The sequence below is a fragment of the Acinonyx jubatus genome, chromosome F2 (assembly GCF_027475565.1).
Source record: "Acinonyx jubatus isolate Ajub_Pintada_27869175 chromosome F2, VMU_Ajub_asm_v1.0, whole genome shotgun sequence".
Classification (NCBI taxonomy): domain Eukaryota; kingdom Metazoa; phylum Chordata; class Mammalia; order Carnivora; family Felidae; genus Acinonyx; species Acinonyx jubatus.
In genome coordinates this window covers 52,230,940-52,246,905 of record NC_069394.1, presented here as the reverse complement: position 1 = coordinate 52,246,905, position 15,966 = coordinate 52,230,940, and the positions used below count along the sequence as shown (strand labels likewise).

The 15,966-nt window shown below is 36.5% G+C and overlaps 2 long non-coding RNA genes and 1 other non-coding gene across 3 annotated transcripts in view; 1 reads left to right on the top strand and 2 right to left on the bottom strand.

Moving 5' to 3' along the window:
- The first annotated feature begins 770 nt into the window (after positions 1–770).
- LOC128312777 (uncharacterized) overlaps positions 771–15,966 on the top strand; it is an 83,599-nt gene continuing 68,403 nt past the window's right edge. The window contains exons 1-4 of the long non-coding RNA XR_008292489.1: positions 771–5,212; positions 6,000–6,142; positions 10,410–10,568; positions 12,934–13,099. This is a non-coding gene — a long non-coding RNA (uncharacterized LOC128312777). The remainder of the gene's footprint in view (positions 5,213–5,999; positions 6,143–10,409; positions 10,569–12,933; positions 13,100–15,966) is intronic.
- LOC128312778 (uncharacterized) overlaps positions 6,664–15,966 on the bottom strand; it is a 47,531-nt gene continuing 38,228 nt past the window's right edge. The window contains exon 4 of the long non-coding RNA XR_008292490.1: positions 6,664–6,749. This is a non-coding gene — a long non-coding RNA (uncharacterized LOC128312778). The remainder of the gene's footprint in view (positions 6,750–15,966) is intronic.
- On the bottom strand, positions 12,564–12,671 carry LOC113600716 (U6 spliceosomal RNA). Its single transcript, XR_003421832.1, has one exon. It is a non-coding gene; the product is annotated as a U6 spliceosomal RNA (small nuclear RNA).

The window sequence follows — 15,966 nt, the reverse complement described above, 5'->3', positions numbered from 1 at the left end:
AGAAGAATGGGACATTTATCAAACGCCTGCCACTTGACAGACACTATTCTAGACGTATGTTATACCATTTAACATTTATAAGCCAGTAAGGTAGGGAGTGTTATCTCCAACAGAAAGATGAGGAAAAACAAACTTCAAGGAGCTGTGTAAGACCTTTTTGTCAGGAGACTTTTTTTCTGCAAAACTTTTAAAACTGGGACCCAAGAGAGAAGGTGTTAGAACACAGGTATGTCTGCCTGCTAAGCCCATGTTTATAATGGTTGCTGAACCTGAAATTAGCAGTGGTAGCACCTGTAGCCAAAGGTCCATCATTATGTTTCTCATTTTATAGCTTCCTGATAGATGTGGAAAAAAAGAAACCCTCAATGACGCAGGCTCAACTTTAGAAGATAATTGATTATTTAATGGATATTATGTTTTGACACATTATTTAATGGAAGTTAAACCTTAGCTTACTTTATTGCCTAAATCTTATGTAAGACAAATACTTCCATTGCAGATATACACATAACAGCTTGAATGTGTTCATTTTACTAAAGGAAACTAAATTTACTAAAAAAACAAATGCTGGTATTATGAAAACATACTAATGTTAGAAGAGTGGTTTACCAATTTGTGCTTTCAAACTTACGTTTGGATGTGACTCACCATACGAAAAACATACTTTCATCAAACACACACAGACACACACACACACACACACACAATTTATAAAATAGTACTTTACATAAATAAAAAACGTTGAAAAAAAAATTAAAAAAAAAATAAAATAGTACTTTACCTTCACTGCAAGCAATGCATTATATATTCCATCCCATCCCACTTTATGCCCTGACAAAACATTCCACCAGTTTAAAATTACAGTGGTTATAGACACACTGAATTGATTTCACAATACAGTGTGGGCCATGATTTACAGTTTGGAAATTACTGATTGGAAGGTATCAGATAATGCTTCCATAGAATATAACTTTAAACTGTAAACTTGGACTGAAAAAATAAGTGGAAGGTAGCTAACAAAAAGTAGGGCATGGGAGGCAGTGTACAATTGTGTTCTGATTTCAGAGAAATCAGAGGGTGTAGAAGCCCATGCAGAATTGGAAAGGTGTTTGGTGAGTTCAGGAAATTTGAGAGACGGAATAGTGAAGCTGGAATATATTGGCAGAGTGGGAGGGTGATATGAGTGAATCTGTATTTGGAGGATTTGGTGATGGATTGGTTTTGGAGAGGCAGTGAGGGAGAATGATGGGTGAAAGACAATAGTGGTAGTAATTACATTTTAGAATAGTTACAATGTCAGACACTTTGCTAAGCAATTTATATGTTATATTTGGCTTTCTAAAATTTTTCTGAATGTAAAAAACATTCTATTTTATGTTATCCTATATGCACATGTTTTTATGAAACAGCACCTCTCAGATTGCTGGGTTAATAATGAGGTAAAGGCTAGTGCTATAAACTAAAAGAATAATGGAGAAGTCTGGTTTTTTGGAGGAGAAATATTGGATGATAATGAGTTTGATTTTGAGTTTGATCATGAACTTTAGATGTTTCTTTCTATGTGGATCTGAGGTCAGAAGAATTATTTGGACTACAGATAAAACATTTGGGAGTAATTAACACATATGTAAAAATTAAAGCCTATAGACTGACTGAGAGTATCTGGTAAGAGAAGATAGAGTGAAAAGAAAATGAAATTTAGTTTGGAGCCTTGTGCAAATCAAATATTAGTAACCAAAGTGAGGAGGAAGAACTGAGAAAGGAGGCTGAAAAGAGTAGCCTAAGACAGAGGAGAAAATCAGGAGAGAATGTGGTCTTATGGTCACAGGATTGAAGTGTTTTGTTTGCTTATAAAGTGATGAGTATATAAGAATGGGTAATAAACCATATCAAAAACCTCTGTGAAGTCAAGTAAGGTAGTAATAATAAAAGTTCCTTCTGGACTGAGATAACATGAATGTTGGTGGTGACCTTACAAAAGTTGATCTCTATAGTGGAATGTGTAAGGGTTATAATCATGTGACTTAAATTGTATTTGATCTATGACTAGGTGAAATTCACCATCTAACATGGTTTTAAGATAATGTTCCCATTTTGGGGTAGTTAAAAGCCTAGCCTAAAATTACAGCTTGGCCCTCTAAGTCTGAGGTTGGAAGTTTGTCAACTGTGAAGGCTACTTTTCCATTGCATTAGGATATGCAAAAGAGAAGAACTGTAACACAGTGAAGAAGACAGTAAAGTAAGGAGGGCCTTCTAACAGCACAAGGAACGTTTTGTGGTGGTTGGAGAATGAGGAGGAGTTGGAGGCATGGAGAGTGGAAGGATGAAGAGAGAAGAGGCTGTCATTGTACAAGATGTACATATACTGGGCCTCCCTCTCCTTTCCATGCTCATCAAGTTGTAGTGTTTTCCTTGGATGGTTATGTAGGGTTTTCCTACAGGGAACAAAATAGGTGATACTTTTCTTAGTTGCCTTAGACCTGGTCTCTGAAGTTGCAGAACACAGGGAAGCTGTTAATCAGTTGTGTGATGTGACAGATTTTTAGGTTAAAGCAGATACAAGAGAGAAAGAAAAGTACTGAAGACTATTTTTTAAAATCTTTATTTATTTTTGAGAGAGAGGGGAACGGAGAGAGAGGAGACACAGAATCTGAAGCAGATTCCAGGCTCTGAGCTCTTAGTGCAGAGCCCAAAACGGAGTTTGAACTCATGAACCACGAATTCGTGACCTGAGCCCAAGTCGGATGCTTAATTGACTGAGCCGCCCAGGTGCCCTGAAGACGATTAAAAATAGAAAACTCCTTAAAGAGGATCACCTATGAAGAGAAGGAGAAGCTAGGTTTGAAATCAAGGAAGTATTCCTTTTCTTAAGGAATGGAGATACCTGTTGGTTTGCAACCTCAGGAGTTCCCTGGATGAAATTCAAATCTGGACATTGTACACCTTAGGGCAAGAAGACCAAAGAAAGAGACAGGCCACTCCAGATTGGTAGATGGCAGTCTTAGTAAGCAAGGGAATTTACATACAAGGTTTGTCTTGAGTAACTACAAAATAAGTAGATCTCTACATCTGCCCACCAAGGATCCTAAAAGTTTATGTAGAGGCCTTAAGGGGGTTCAATCATGTATACGGTCCAGATGGTCTCAGTAATACAGTGTTCTCTTAATGCTGCATCCTTGAAATGGCTCCTAGTGTGAGAACAGTGGGCAGAATGTAGAATGTACATTCCAAGATCAGGAGAGGAGGTAATGAGCCTTGAATTTCCTGGATCCAGCTGGAGAGTCAACCAGCAGACACATCCTCTGCATATCTCCTATAATAATGAGAGAGAAAGTAGATGTATGATAATGAGAGAGAAAGTAGAAAGGAAGGGAGACATTTTAGGTAGGCTTATGGGTATGGTAGTGCAAAGTTGAGTTGGTTATCTTTGAAGGCTTCCACATTCTCTTCCACATATATAGATAAACAGTGAGATAATCTCGGGAGAAAAAGAAATGGCAAGGAGGCGAAACAGTCAACAAGAGAAAACTAGCAGTATTTCTAAGCAGGACTGATGTCCTAATTTAGTTTTTAATGGTTTTAATCTCCTTGTATGTGTGAATTTTCCTCTTAGCCCCATAGCTTGCACAGGGGAGATAGATGGTTGGCTGGATGCATCCTGGATTAGGATGTTGTGAGAGATATAACTAAAGGACAACAGGAAAATTGCATTCAATGTATTAGCAAAAGAATGACTAACCTAATGGACCACGAACACTAATTCATAGATTGGAATTACATACGATGACTTAAAGTGCAAAAGTGTATCTGAATTTTTTTAGTTCTGAACTCATTTGAGGTGGACCTCCCATTTCCGCTGAGGGTAGAAGCACAACTTTGACAAAGATAACCGAATCTTGTATTTTAACATAGTCTCTAGGAGCAAATATTCCATTAGTTCAAAGCTCAAAATTCTTTTTATGAATGTTTCTCATCATCTAAAGGTGTCTTGTCTTCATTTCTTTTTTCTCTGATGGCCTGTTGATAAAGAAGTCCAACACCAGTTGGTTGGGGGAAAAGGGCAGTTAAGTGTACTTTTTGTCCCTTATTCTTCTCATTTTCTCTTTTTCCTTGGCCACTTCTCTAGCCAGAAATGCTTACCTCAGTGTCTTGTCTGAATAGGAACTACTGCCACATGACATCATTTTCTTTATGCAGGAACAATATTGTGAAAAGGGGAGCTGCTATAATAGAAATAAATAGAGGGGTGGATGGATTAATGGTCCCAATGTGGTAGGAAAACCAATGGAGCAGAAATGGCTCAGGAAACAAGATGGAAGGGTAGGAAGATGTACTTAGGGAAGGTATGTCTGAATTTAGTATTCCAAAGCTGGGGAAGTTTTGTAGGTGGCAATGTCCAGAGTATGCCTAAGGAGATGTTAGATGAGATAAACTGGTGATCTTGGAGGCCACAAGGTAGTAATGAAAGACTGGTGTGTAGTTTGGGTCATCAACATTGATTTGGAATCATCTAAGACAAGCGTGGGAGTTGGAATGGAGATAGAGACCATGATCCAGAATCTTCACTTAATGAGGCAAGTATTCCAGATGGCTGTGGTAAATCGATTTTAAATATCATTTTTAGTAGAGACTCTGATCACCCTAGAATAAAATTGAAGGGAGAAAATATAGTATAGATGCTTTTTATAAGTTGCATGCAAAGAGGAATTTATAACTAGAGAGTGATCAAAAAGAACAATGTTAGAACTTTCATGCCAAAACTTGCTATAGAAGGTATAATTTCTGATGTATTCTGGAAGTTTTATCTTTGTCCCCCAAATGTCACTGTGGCATGCGGTAAATATTTTCTTCCAAATAGATAACAGGTAGGAATAGTATACTTGAGTAGTTGGATGAAAGGTACCAAAATGCCCTTCCCTCCTCTGTCCCTTTGCCTCTAATCTGGTAGTCAGCAGATTTGGACTCACTACTGTTACTGCCAATAGCCATGTCTGCTGGCATTTACATAACAGAATAGGGAAGTGAGTTATGAAAGCAGCCACTGTCATTTTCTTGTATTTTCATCACAAGGACATATTGAAATACATCCTTGGACAAAAGGACCCGGCTGAAAGTGGTTTCCAGATATCTCACCCTGCTGATTTCGATGTGAAATGCAGGAAAACAGTGGTTGTTGGGAGGTGACTGAAGAGAGAAAAGTAAATAATTTCTGGTAAATGTCAACTAGGAGAGGCTTTGAAATTCACTGTTTAATTGTGATTAATTAGTTAATTACTTGATTTAACTAGTAGTTGCTTCAATTAGAGGAGAATTTGGTGGGTTATTTTTTTCAATTTTCAAGGCTTCATTTCTAGCTAGGTAAATTTTACCTCTTATAAAATGCATTTGCATGTAAGACTGGTTTCTTCAGTTGCTTTTTCATGAAGAATTCTAGAATTGACACTGAATAGAGTTCCATATTATGCAAAGCAATATTTTTTAAAAATATATAAACCAAAATGTTCTGATGAATTCACAGTTATCATGTGGTCTCTTTATTTACAATCTTTAGAATTTATGCTGTTTTCAGAAATTATACCTTATTACATGGCTTATTTTTTTTAATGCTAAAGGTGTTATCTAATTACACTGTAATTAAATGTAATTTATCAAATAGAAATAAAGACAAAACCGGTAATCAGAGACTCTTGCTCCATTCATAGATATTCAGTGGAGGTGTATCGTGTAATTAGTTTACCAATGTTTACTCTAGAACAAGTAGAATAAAATTATCATCATTTTTCCTTTCATCATTTGACAGCACACTTGGAATTCATTTGCATAGCTTTACAATGGAAGTCATTACCCTCATCACAGATCTACTGTTGTATAGCCAGCAACGAAAAAGTGAAGCTTATGAAGGTTTAGAGATAAGAAGATGGATTTATTGTTGAATAAAAGAGTTTAAAGTTTCTTTTTGTTCTGGGATAGTTGTAAACATAGAACTGTTATGATCTCAGGTTTGGCCAGATCTCTGAGGAGAGATTCTACCTATTCCCTGTATACAGTGAACTGAGGAAGACTACTGACATACGACTTACAAAGGAGATAGCTTGAAACTGGTATTGGAAACTTCGTCCCTCACCCATCAAAAGAAATAAAGGTATTCAAGTCGGAGAAGCTGGGTGGTGGGAGGTAGATTCTTCAAAGTGGGTACGCTCTGAGTTCTTCCCACTCCCCAGGGTCAAGAGTGTGTGTGTGCATTTTACGGTGGGGGATTATCTCCTTGTCTCAAATCTCTGAAGAGGCACTTCACAAGAAACTCATGGAGATCTACATATGTGCATCTGTGGTTTGGAGAACACAGCAGCTAAAGCAGGAATTGCCTACCAAGCAACTAAATGAAAAGAGTGCATTTGGGAAATACACTCACACCAATCCTGCCAGAAGTATATATGTCCAGTCCTGCTTTTTTAACAAGAGAATTACATTCGTTTATATCATACAAGAGAATTCACTTCTTGGTTAACAACTAACTGGTTTGAGTTCAGGAAAGGGAAGCACCACTTCCCACTTCTCCATTTCCCCACTTTCGTCCCTTTTCCACTTTTGGCTTTCTGGAGTAATAGTCTCTTTTAATCCATTAATAGTGGTTAAATGCATGGGCATTGGGATCAGACTCACCTGGAATAGAGTTTTTACTCTGTCATTTGCTGACACAAGAGAAGCACTTGCAGTTTACTGAACGAATTAGGCTTCTGTTTTGTCATCTGTAAAATACAGAAGAGTGTAGTGCCTACCCCACAGAATTACAATCAGTGCATGTAATTAATTAGCTCAGTACATGGCACATGGAGCTAAATAGATGTTAGCTATTATAAGGTATGTATTAAAAATGGGTGTTTGGGGGCGCCTGGGTGGCTCAGTCGGTTGAGCGTCCGACTTCGGCTCGGGTCATGATCTCGCGGTTTGTGAGTTCGAGCCCCGCGTCGGGCTCTGTGCGGACAGGTCAGAGCCTGGAGCCTGTTTCGGATTCTGTGTCTCCCTCTCTCTCTGACCTTCCCCCATTCATGCTCTGTCTCTCTCTGTCTCAAAAATAACGTTTAAAAAATTTAAAAAAAAATGGGTGTTTGGGACGCCTGGATGGCTCAGTCAGTTGAGCATCTAACTCTTGGTTTCAGCTCAGGTCATGGTCTCATAGTTTGTGAGTTCAGCCCTGCACTGGGATTCTTTTTCTGCCTCTCTCTCTGCTCCTCCCCTGCTCGTGCTCGCAATACATACATACATACATACATACATACATACATACATACATAAAGGGTGTTCACTCTCCAGTGTCCTATTGTGCCCAATCCTATCTTAAAATGTAGATTCAGGAGTTTCTCCTCTGAATTTAGTTGGGAGTCTTGTGACCTTTGTTGGTATTTTAAATTCTCAAGAGTTGCTGGGAGATGTCTGCATTGAGTACCTGAATGATATAGAATGGGAAGTCTCATATTCATCGTTATGGTTAATGGGCAGATGACAGAAGAAGCTTCTGTATAAAGTCAGGGAAATATTCCTATTCACGAATTGAGTTGGCAGAAATAGCTCTATGTGGCTACCAAGTGTTCTCACTTAAATGATTCATGAAATGACCAGCTGCATCAGTTTTCTGGAAACATTATGGGTCCTAAGCATTTGAATAGTGTCCCTTAAAGAAGTCTTCCTCCCCCCAGAATCTTTCACTGCAAAATTTTCGGACCAACCATTATACTCTGCAATTCCTTTTAGGAAAGTCAATCATTCCTGGGGTCTGAAATCTAGTATCCTCTTAATATCCCCTTCTTAACCCCATCTAAGCCAAAGCTCAATTTTTCTTTCCCCCCTCCCCCTGCCCCATAACAGAACTTGGTGAGGCATTGAAAAAGACCAGATGTTAACAAAACAAGTATGTTTACCTTCCTGGAGGATACAGGGAGCTAGTTCATAAGGCCATGGCTTTTAAAACCACAGCTGTCCTATAGTTGAAGGGAAAAAAGAGATACTTTCACACAATACCTTTTCTTTTATGGCTCATATAGCTTTACCTGTTGCAGAAAAGAAGGAAGTGAGGTGGGGGAGAGAGGAAGAGGGGAAGGGGGAGAAGAAGAAAGGTAGAGAAAATCCTTTGATTTTTCTTATTACATATATGCACACATATACACTTATAAATAGCTAGGCAGCTGTCCCCCACCGAGTGCTAGGCTCTGTGCTAAGTGCTTTGTTTCCCAGCTAATCTTGCCTGTGATACTAAAAGAATGGTATCATAATCTAGGTACATAATAGGAAATGGTATCATAATCTAGGTACATAATAGGAAATTGTTGTTCAGAGGAGTTAAATACCTTACTTAAGTTTGCATAGCTAAGTAAGGGGTGCAAACATACATTGTCTTACTCCAAAGCCCATGCCCTTTGTACTATATACATGATACCTCTGATTACTCAAGTTCAGTTAATTTTTATTCTTTAAGTAGAGATAACAAAAAATGGGCATTCCTCTGGGAAAAGTAACATAATAATTTCATACAGGTACTCTTGGCTTTTCCTGAAATAAATTTTCCAAAAGAAGGGAGGAAGATACATTAAACAACTAGGAAGAGAAATATAAATTTGGTTCACTTCATATTATGGCCTAAAGGTCATGTTGGTGTATATGTGTTTAATATTGAAACATATGGAATACAGTATTACCAGATATAGAACTCCCAGTATTCCCACACTTGAAATAGAAAAAAATGAATAATTTATCTGACTTCTACCCTTAATCTGCTGTTATATAGTATTAGACAGACATTTCATGTAATATCAAATAAAAATATTTGTTCAATAGAGGCCTTTTTATTTTAGTTTTTTTTAATGTTTATTTTTGAGAGAGAGAGAGGGAGAGAGAGAGAGAGAAAGCACTTGCATAAGTGGGGGAGGGGCAGAGAGAGGGAGACACAGAATCTGAAGCAGGCTCCAGGCTCTGAGCTGTCAGCACAGAGCCTGATGCGGGGCTCAAACCTACGAGCCATTAGATCATGACCGGAAGCCGAGAGTGGGACACTTAGCCGACTGAGCTACCCAGAGGCCCCAGCTAAATAGAGTCTTTTAAACCTTTAACTCCCAATCAGTTTTTGTTTTTATTTTTTTCCCAACAAAATACTATACCCAAAATTTCCATGTACTAAAATGTTGCAAAATTTCATTTTGGGGACATTATTTCTTAGATCATGAAATATAAATTATTCCTTACTATTTTATCATTCAACATTGTTGATAAATTTTAAGCAGAAATTTCAGATGCAAAGGCACATTTAAATGGCATTTAAAAACCAAACAGGACCTGTATCTTTGCACTGGTTTATGCTTAGAGCACGAAAATTAACATTTCTTATCTGTAGTTATCAGATGTTTTTTCCCAGAAGGAACAGGAGTTAATGGATTCTTATCCTACTTTTAAAAATCACAACTAAATAAATAGTTGTTGAGTTTAAGGAATGGTAATCTGTGTGATATTCCACTTTCCCCCAGGGAGCTATCCTTCGCCTATGCTTTTTTAGATAGAACTGAGTGGGGTTTTTTTGTTTGTTTTAGTTTATATAAATATCAGAAACACACAGTACAAAAATATAATGAAATGCACATGTGTAAATTACCTTATGTCAATTGTTACTTCTAATCTATATTTTTCTTCTACCTAAATTGCATAGGCACTCAATCTGGTCTATTGTGAATGTTCATGGAATAAATCCAGAGCAAAATCTAGATAATCTACTGTGGAATGTGCATATTGCAATATATTACATTAGCCAAATATCTATCAGATCCATCTTTATTCTTTTAAAATAAACTTTGTTAAGATATCACTGTCTACGTTATTTTTGAAAATATTTTTCTTTATATCTCACCTTCATTAAAATTTGCTCTGATTATTATTTTGCTGTTTAACATAGTAAGAAAGAATGTGGGAGAAAAAAAAACCTAGTATTTTTATTGGTATTAGCATGTGCTTGTACTTTGTCCAGTAGAATTCATCATTTTGATTCATATCATTTTTTGCTATTATTAAATATATAAACAATTTTCTCTACTTTGCACTTAGTTTTGTAATTCTTTCTGCCCACTTTTTGCTGACCAAAGGAGTGAGTATAGGGACAGATGATGATAGGGCATCATGAGAGTAAGGAATTTCTGGGTTAGGGCCACCACTGTTTCATCAAAAAGCCATCGAGGAATCACATTTTCATGTGACTATTTTCTAGAAATTTGAGGAGATAATAGAGATATTGCTATGGAGAGAAGGTAATTTCCCCAAAGATGCTTAAAATGGGTGTTTTATCTAGGAGTCTTTTCCTTTACATATTTAGGCTAACGTGTTTACATTTAAGATCTCTTCTCTTTTCAATATTCATGTTTTGGTTTTAGCACCTTTCCCCCAGAAAAGTAGAAGTAAATCGCTGCAGTCCGTTTTCAATTTCCTGGAGGATTTAGAAATACTTGACACCAGATACTTAAATCTCAAAATACTGCACATCAAGCTCAGCACTGCCTGTAGGAAGGAGGCTCTGAGGCAGCTGTCTAAAGGTGAGTGGGTGAATGCTTATTGTCTTCTCTCTTCTAGACCACAAAGTCCAGAAGCAGGGTCTTAAGCTTTTTCTCTTGGTGTCTAGGACAACTTGGGGGCTCATCCCCCCACCTCAAAGTAAGCACTCCAGCTAACAGGCAAGAGAAACAGTAATGTCACATTGTGAGCTAACTCTAGCTTTGTTTATTGTCTCTCTTGCTCCAAGAGCACACACTGCTACACTATTTTTACAAAACTCAAAAGTAACATGATTGGTTGGAATGGGCACTGAAAACTGATCTTACTCCTCATGGATTCCTGTCTTCCAAATTAGAGTCAAGGTTAAAATAACCCAGTGCTGATCATCATATCATCTAAGGCTGTCTAGACAAGGTAAAAATGTTCTCATCAGCAGTTTTGCAGACAAGAAAAATACAGGTTTGTGTAAATTGCTGGCTCAAACCTTTTGTGGTATGATTACAAAATGAGAACTATGATTTTATTTCTTATATATTTTACAGGAAGTAAAATGAGGGAGTGAAAGCCATTTTATGGAATCTGTTCCATGGAGCAGGAGACTTGTCCAGAGTTCTTTGTGTTGAGGATGGAAGTTGAAAAAAAAATCTAGACATGATCAATTCAAACTGTAGTGTACAGGTTCACTCTTCATTCCAGCTCATATATCATCTTTCTGTCATTCTTTGCTGAGCTCCTACTGCTTTGAGCTCTTTTAAAATAAAGATATAATTTTTTTATATGATCGGGAAAATCCTTTGTCTCAATTTTCAGTTTCTCCATAGCAAATTTTCTTCATTTGCTTTTTTATTCTTGTTTCTTCCTTCTATGTACTGGAAGTTTTTGACATAGATCCTGTGTTGGATCCTTTTTGATTCTGTCTCAACTTGAAAAGACATGAAATCATTTCAGATAAAAAATATGTAGGAGGGTATGTGGTGTGTGTGTGTGTGTGTGTGTGTGTGTGTGTGTAACCACGCATGTATGTGTTTAATTCAGGCTACAGGAACTCTCTGTTCCTGGGTCATACATGTGAGTTAATCAATCTTTTCCTGTACTTCAGCTGACCGAGACAGTCAGGTGGGGCTCTCACTTGCTCTCCTTTACCTGCAGTGTGTTTGGCTGCAAAAAAACAGACAGCCTGTGCAATATCCCATTCTGGTCATTTTCTGATCCATGTCCTGCCACAGGGTGTCCATTGGCTAATGTTGGTTATTATGGTTATTGCAAAGTTCTTGTGTGTTTTTTATATCATTAATGTAATGATTTTTAAATGTACTGATTATGTCACTGGGAATTGCATAAGTTTGGAATGCTGTGGTTGTTGCTTTGTTCAGGACCTTTATGCAAAAATCAGGTCCCCAAACATTCAAAAAATGTTCCCCTGAATAAAAGTATCCAATTATAATTGAAGTCTATACTTTTATTTTTATTATATTTTTTAAATATTTATTTTTGAGAGAGAGAGTGCGCACGTACGTGCACGCACACGCACATACACGCACGCACACACACGCACGCGCACATAGGGAAGGGGCAGAGAGACAGAGGGAGACAGGATTATTAAGATCTGAAGCAGGGTCTGTGCTGACAGCAGACAGCCCGATGCCTGGCTCGAGCCCATGAACCCACAAACCCACAAACTGTGAGATCATGACCTGAGCCAATGTCCCACCCTTAACTGACTGAACCACCCAGGCATTCCTGAAGTCTATACTTTGAAAAATAAAAAAGACCAGCGACTGTCTTTTGAAAGGTAGCTCATAGGTTCCTGTGTGGAAATATGAAGCTTCTGTAGCTAACAAATAGCAGAAAGTGAACGACTTGTGCTGTTATAAATTTAAATTACTTTCTCAAATCATATGTGTACCAATTAAGTACGTCAGAAGTTTGTGATGAAAAGCAAAGATCACTAACCTCTTCTGTCCTAATCCTGGTCCGTGGGTCAGAGGAAATCTTTTTATTCTATTTTAATTTTTAATTTTTTTATTTTTAAATTAAAAAAATGGGAACGCTTCACAAATTTGCACATCATCCTTGTACAGGAGCTATGCTAATCTTCCCTGCATGGTTCCAGTTTTTAGTATGTGTGCTGCTGAAGCAAGCACCAGAGGAAATCTTTTTAAATTGTTGTTCTGTTAGTGATCTTAACTAGATAATATGATCAGATCTCTATTCTTTGCTTTACCAGCTTAATAAAGTATTGATTGTTTAATATGAAAAGTCATTTTTATCTTACCTGTTACTTTTCAGACATTATTCTGAGAGTACAGGTTGGGGCAAAAATTAGCTTGGAATCAGGTGGAGAGGGAATAGGCACAAGGGAGTCAGAGACAACGCAGTCCTTAGCCGTGGTTTTGCTTTCCACAGCTTCAGTTACACAAAGTCAAAGGCAGTGGCAAAACAGGTGCTCCTACTCCTGACAGATTATCTGAACGTCAGTAGTCATCGACATCTACGTCACCACCCCTACATCATTCCCCTCACTTCATCTGATCACACAGACATTTTATCGTGTCACATCATCACAAGAAGGGTGAGTACAGTTGGTTAAGATATGTTGAGAGAGAGAGAGACCACATTCACGTAGCATGTTGTTAATAATTGTGGTATTTTATTTTTGGTTTTTGTTAATCTCTTACTGTGCCTAACATAAATAACTTTATCATAGGTATCTACATATAGGAAAAAACTATATACAGAGAGCTCGGTATTATCTGCGGCTTCAGGCATCCCGTGAGGGTCGGGATGTATACCACTACTGTATTGTCAATTTTGTGGAGTTTAGCTCTAAAGGGGACTGAAAAAAGATCTGTAATTAGAGGGATGTGTGGTTGAGAAAGGCTTTTTTTTTAATTTGTTTCATTAGGATGAGAGAATTTATATGTTTGTAAGTCAGTGGGAATGATCTAGGAAAGATGGAAAAAGTGTTTAATTTGTGCCAGAAACATTCTTAGCACTGTATCTCTATCTATGTCTATGCCTTGGTCTAAAAATATAATTTATTTCTATATGTATATATTCATTGAATTCTTGCAATAGCTCTGAGATATTCTTATTGTACCCATTTTACAGATAAGAAACTTGTGCAACTGACAAGTTAGGCAATAGTCTCAAGATTACAAAACTAGTAAGTGGCCATGTTAGGATTCAAATTAGAATGCCTGGATTAAAACAACAGAGACTTAATCACGGTGGTCTTCTGCCTCTGAAGCTTACTTTAGAGTCCCACTTTCGCTTTCTTCAAACGAATTATTTCAATAGTTCTAAAGTATACTATCTGGTGTCATGACTGGGGTAAAGTCTGGCTGTCTGTGGAGAGGTTCTGGAAGGGAAGTTAGGTTGCTGACTGGTAAATTTATTTTATGTAATATTTTCAATGAATCTCCCTGTTTTCAGTCTTATTTCTCACTTTGGTGCTTTGTTACATCAGTTGACTTTAAGCCCAAATCCTCCCCAGGTTACTTTCAAGTGAATGTTTTCACACCGAGTCAGCAGTATTTTTATGGCATATTCTAGCCTATAGTTTTTCCCCTGTAGTTTTTCCTTTGTCAGTCTGTTCACATACAACTTCATCTTTGAAAAGTTTGTTGGAATCTCTTTTATAATGTAATGCACCTCTCACTCTTTTTTCTGGCATGAAATTATTTATTTTGTACTTCAGAATCTTTCAAGAGTAATTGGAAAGGTGGATAAAAAGCAAACACATGTTTCCAGCCTTCATCTTAAGTTGGAAGTGAAAGCATTGACTCATTTTTTAAAGAGAGATGGATTGGTTAAGTATCTTTTGAGTTTACTGATTTCAGTGTAGTGTTGAAGAACACAAACTTAAAAAGACTTGTTTCAAACCAGCTCTACCACTTACTAGTCACTTTAACCAAATACTTCACTTCACCACAGTTACCTCAAGAGTACAATCGTTCAAACTACTAATTGAGATGACAAAGGATTGACATTTAGCATAGAATACATTCCATGTTAAGTGCTTAATGAATACTAATTACTATTTTTTCTTAGGTAATAGTAAGATCCTGATAGAGACAGAGCAGTATGGGTTACTTGGTTTATATTATTGGTATGATCACTGTCATTATGAAGTATTGATTGAGGCCTACAGTATCATAAGTGATGCAAATATAAAGATAGAACAGTAAAACTTGTTTTTGTATAAATATACTTAAAATAGTTGTTGCATGTAACATTATATATTATTTTTATGTTATAACAGAGGTAATATTTTCCTTCAAGAGAATATTTCCAATTTTTATAATGCCTATGCATAATATAATATTTTATTAACAAATTATTTCACTGGGGTTCTATATTTCTTTTCTATAGATAAACATTTTTTATTTATATAGTTTTTTAAAAGGAAATACTGCTGAATATAATATATATTTGAAATATAAAAGCAGCTTTCAGCTTACATAATTATCTTTTAGTATACATATTATATAATTCTAATATATAAAAATATATTCTAATAAATATTTTTTTTTATGTCTTATACATACATGTATAAGTACATATATCCTAGGCAAAGGGCCTTGTTATTCACTACATTTCTGCTTCCTTAGTCAGACAAAAATTAATTCTAGCTAACAGAATGCTAGATGATTATTACCTTTGAGAGTAGAAGAACCTTGCTTCTCTTTGAAGTTCTAAGTCATTTATCACTGTATGCTCGGGGATAATTCTGAGACTTTGTACATTAAATAAAATGACCAGAAATACACACTAAAGGTCGTCTGTTTAAGAAAAAAGGGATATATAAGTATATGAACAGTGGCCAATTCACCCTTCGAATTTCATTTTCTCTATTCAAAACATTATCGTCTCAACTTACAGGAGCTATGACTTTATTATGACCTATTACCATGTCTATAGTAGCATTGGAAACATTTGTGTTTAATGTCATTAACTTTTAGAATTTTTAGTTTTCACTTGAATGAATGAATGAAAACATGAATATTTTTACGTAATTTATCAATTGCCACAGCTAAAATAGTATATGGATTTAGAAACTGTATATTGCACGTTTTTCTTACCTTGCTTGATCTCTTTAACATTTGTCACATTTGACAACATTTTCTATAGAACTTTTTTTTGAACTCCCAATTTTTGCTCTTTTCCTAGTTTTTTTATTGTCCTGTATTGTTAGATCTTCTTATGCCCTTTGATTCTTTTTACTCTATATCTTTTTTGGGGAAAACTTATCCATAACAGATTCATCTAGAAACAGATTCATCACTAGAAAACACTAATAGCTACTATCCTGTATACCCTGCTCAGATCTGTTTCCTAAAGTGCTTATCTCTATCTCTATGCATCTATCTATCCCTATCTATCATCTGTCTGTCTATCTATCTATCTATCTATCTATCTATCTATCTATCTATCTAC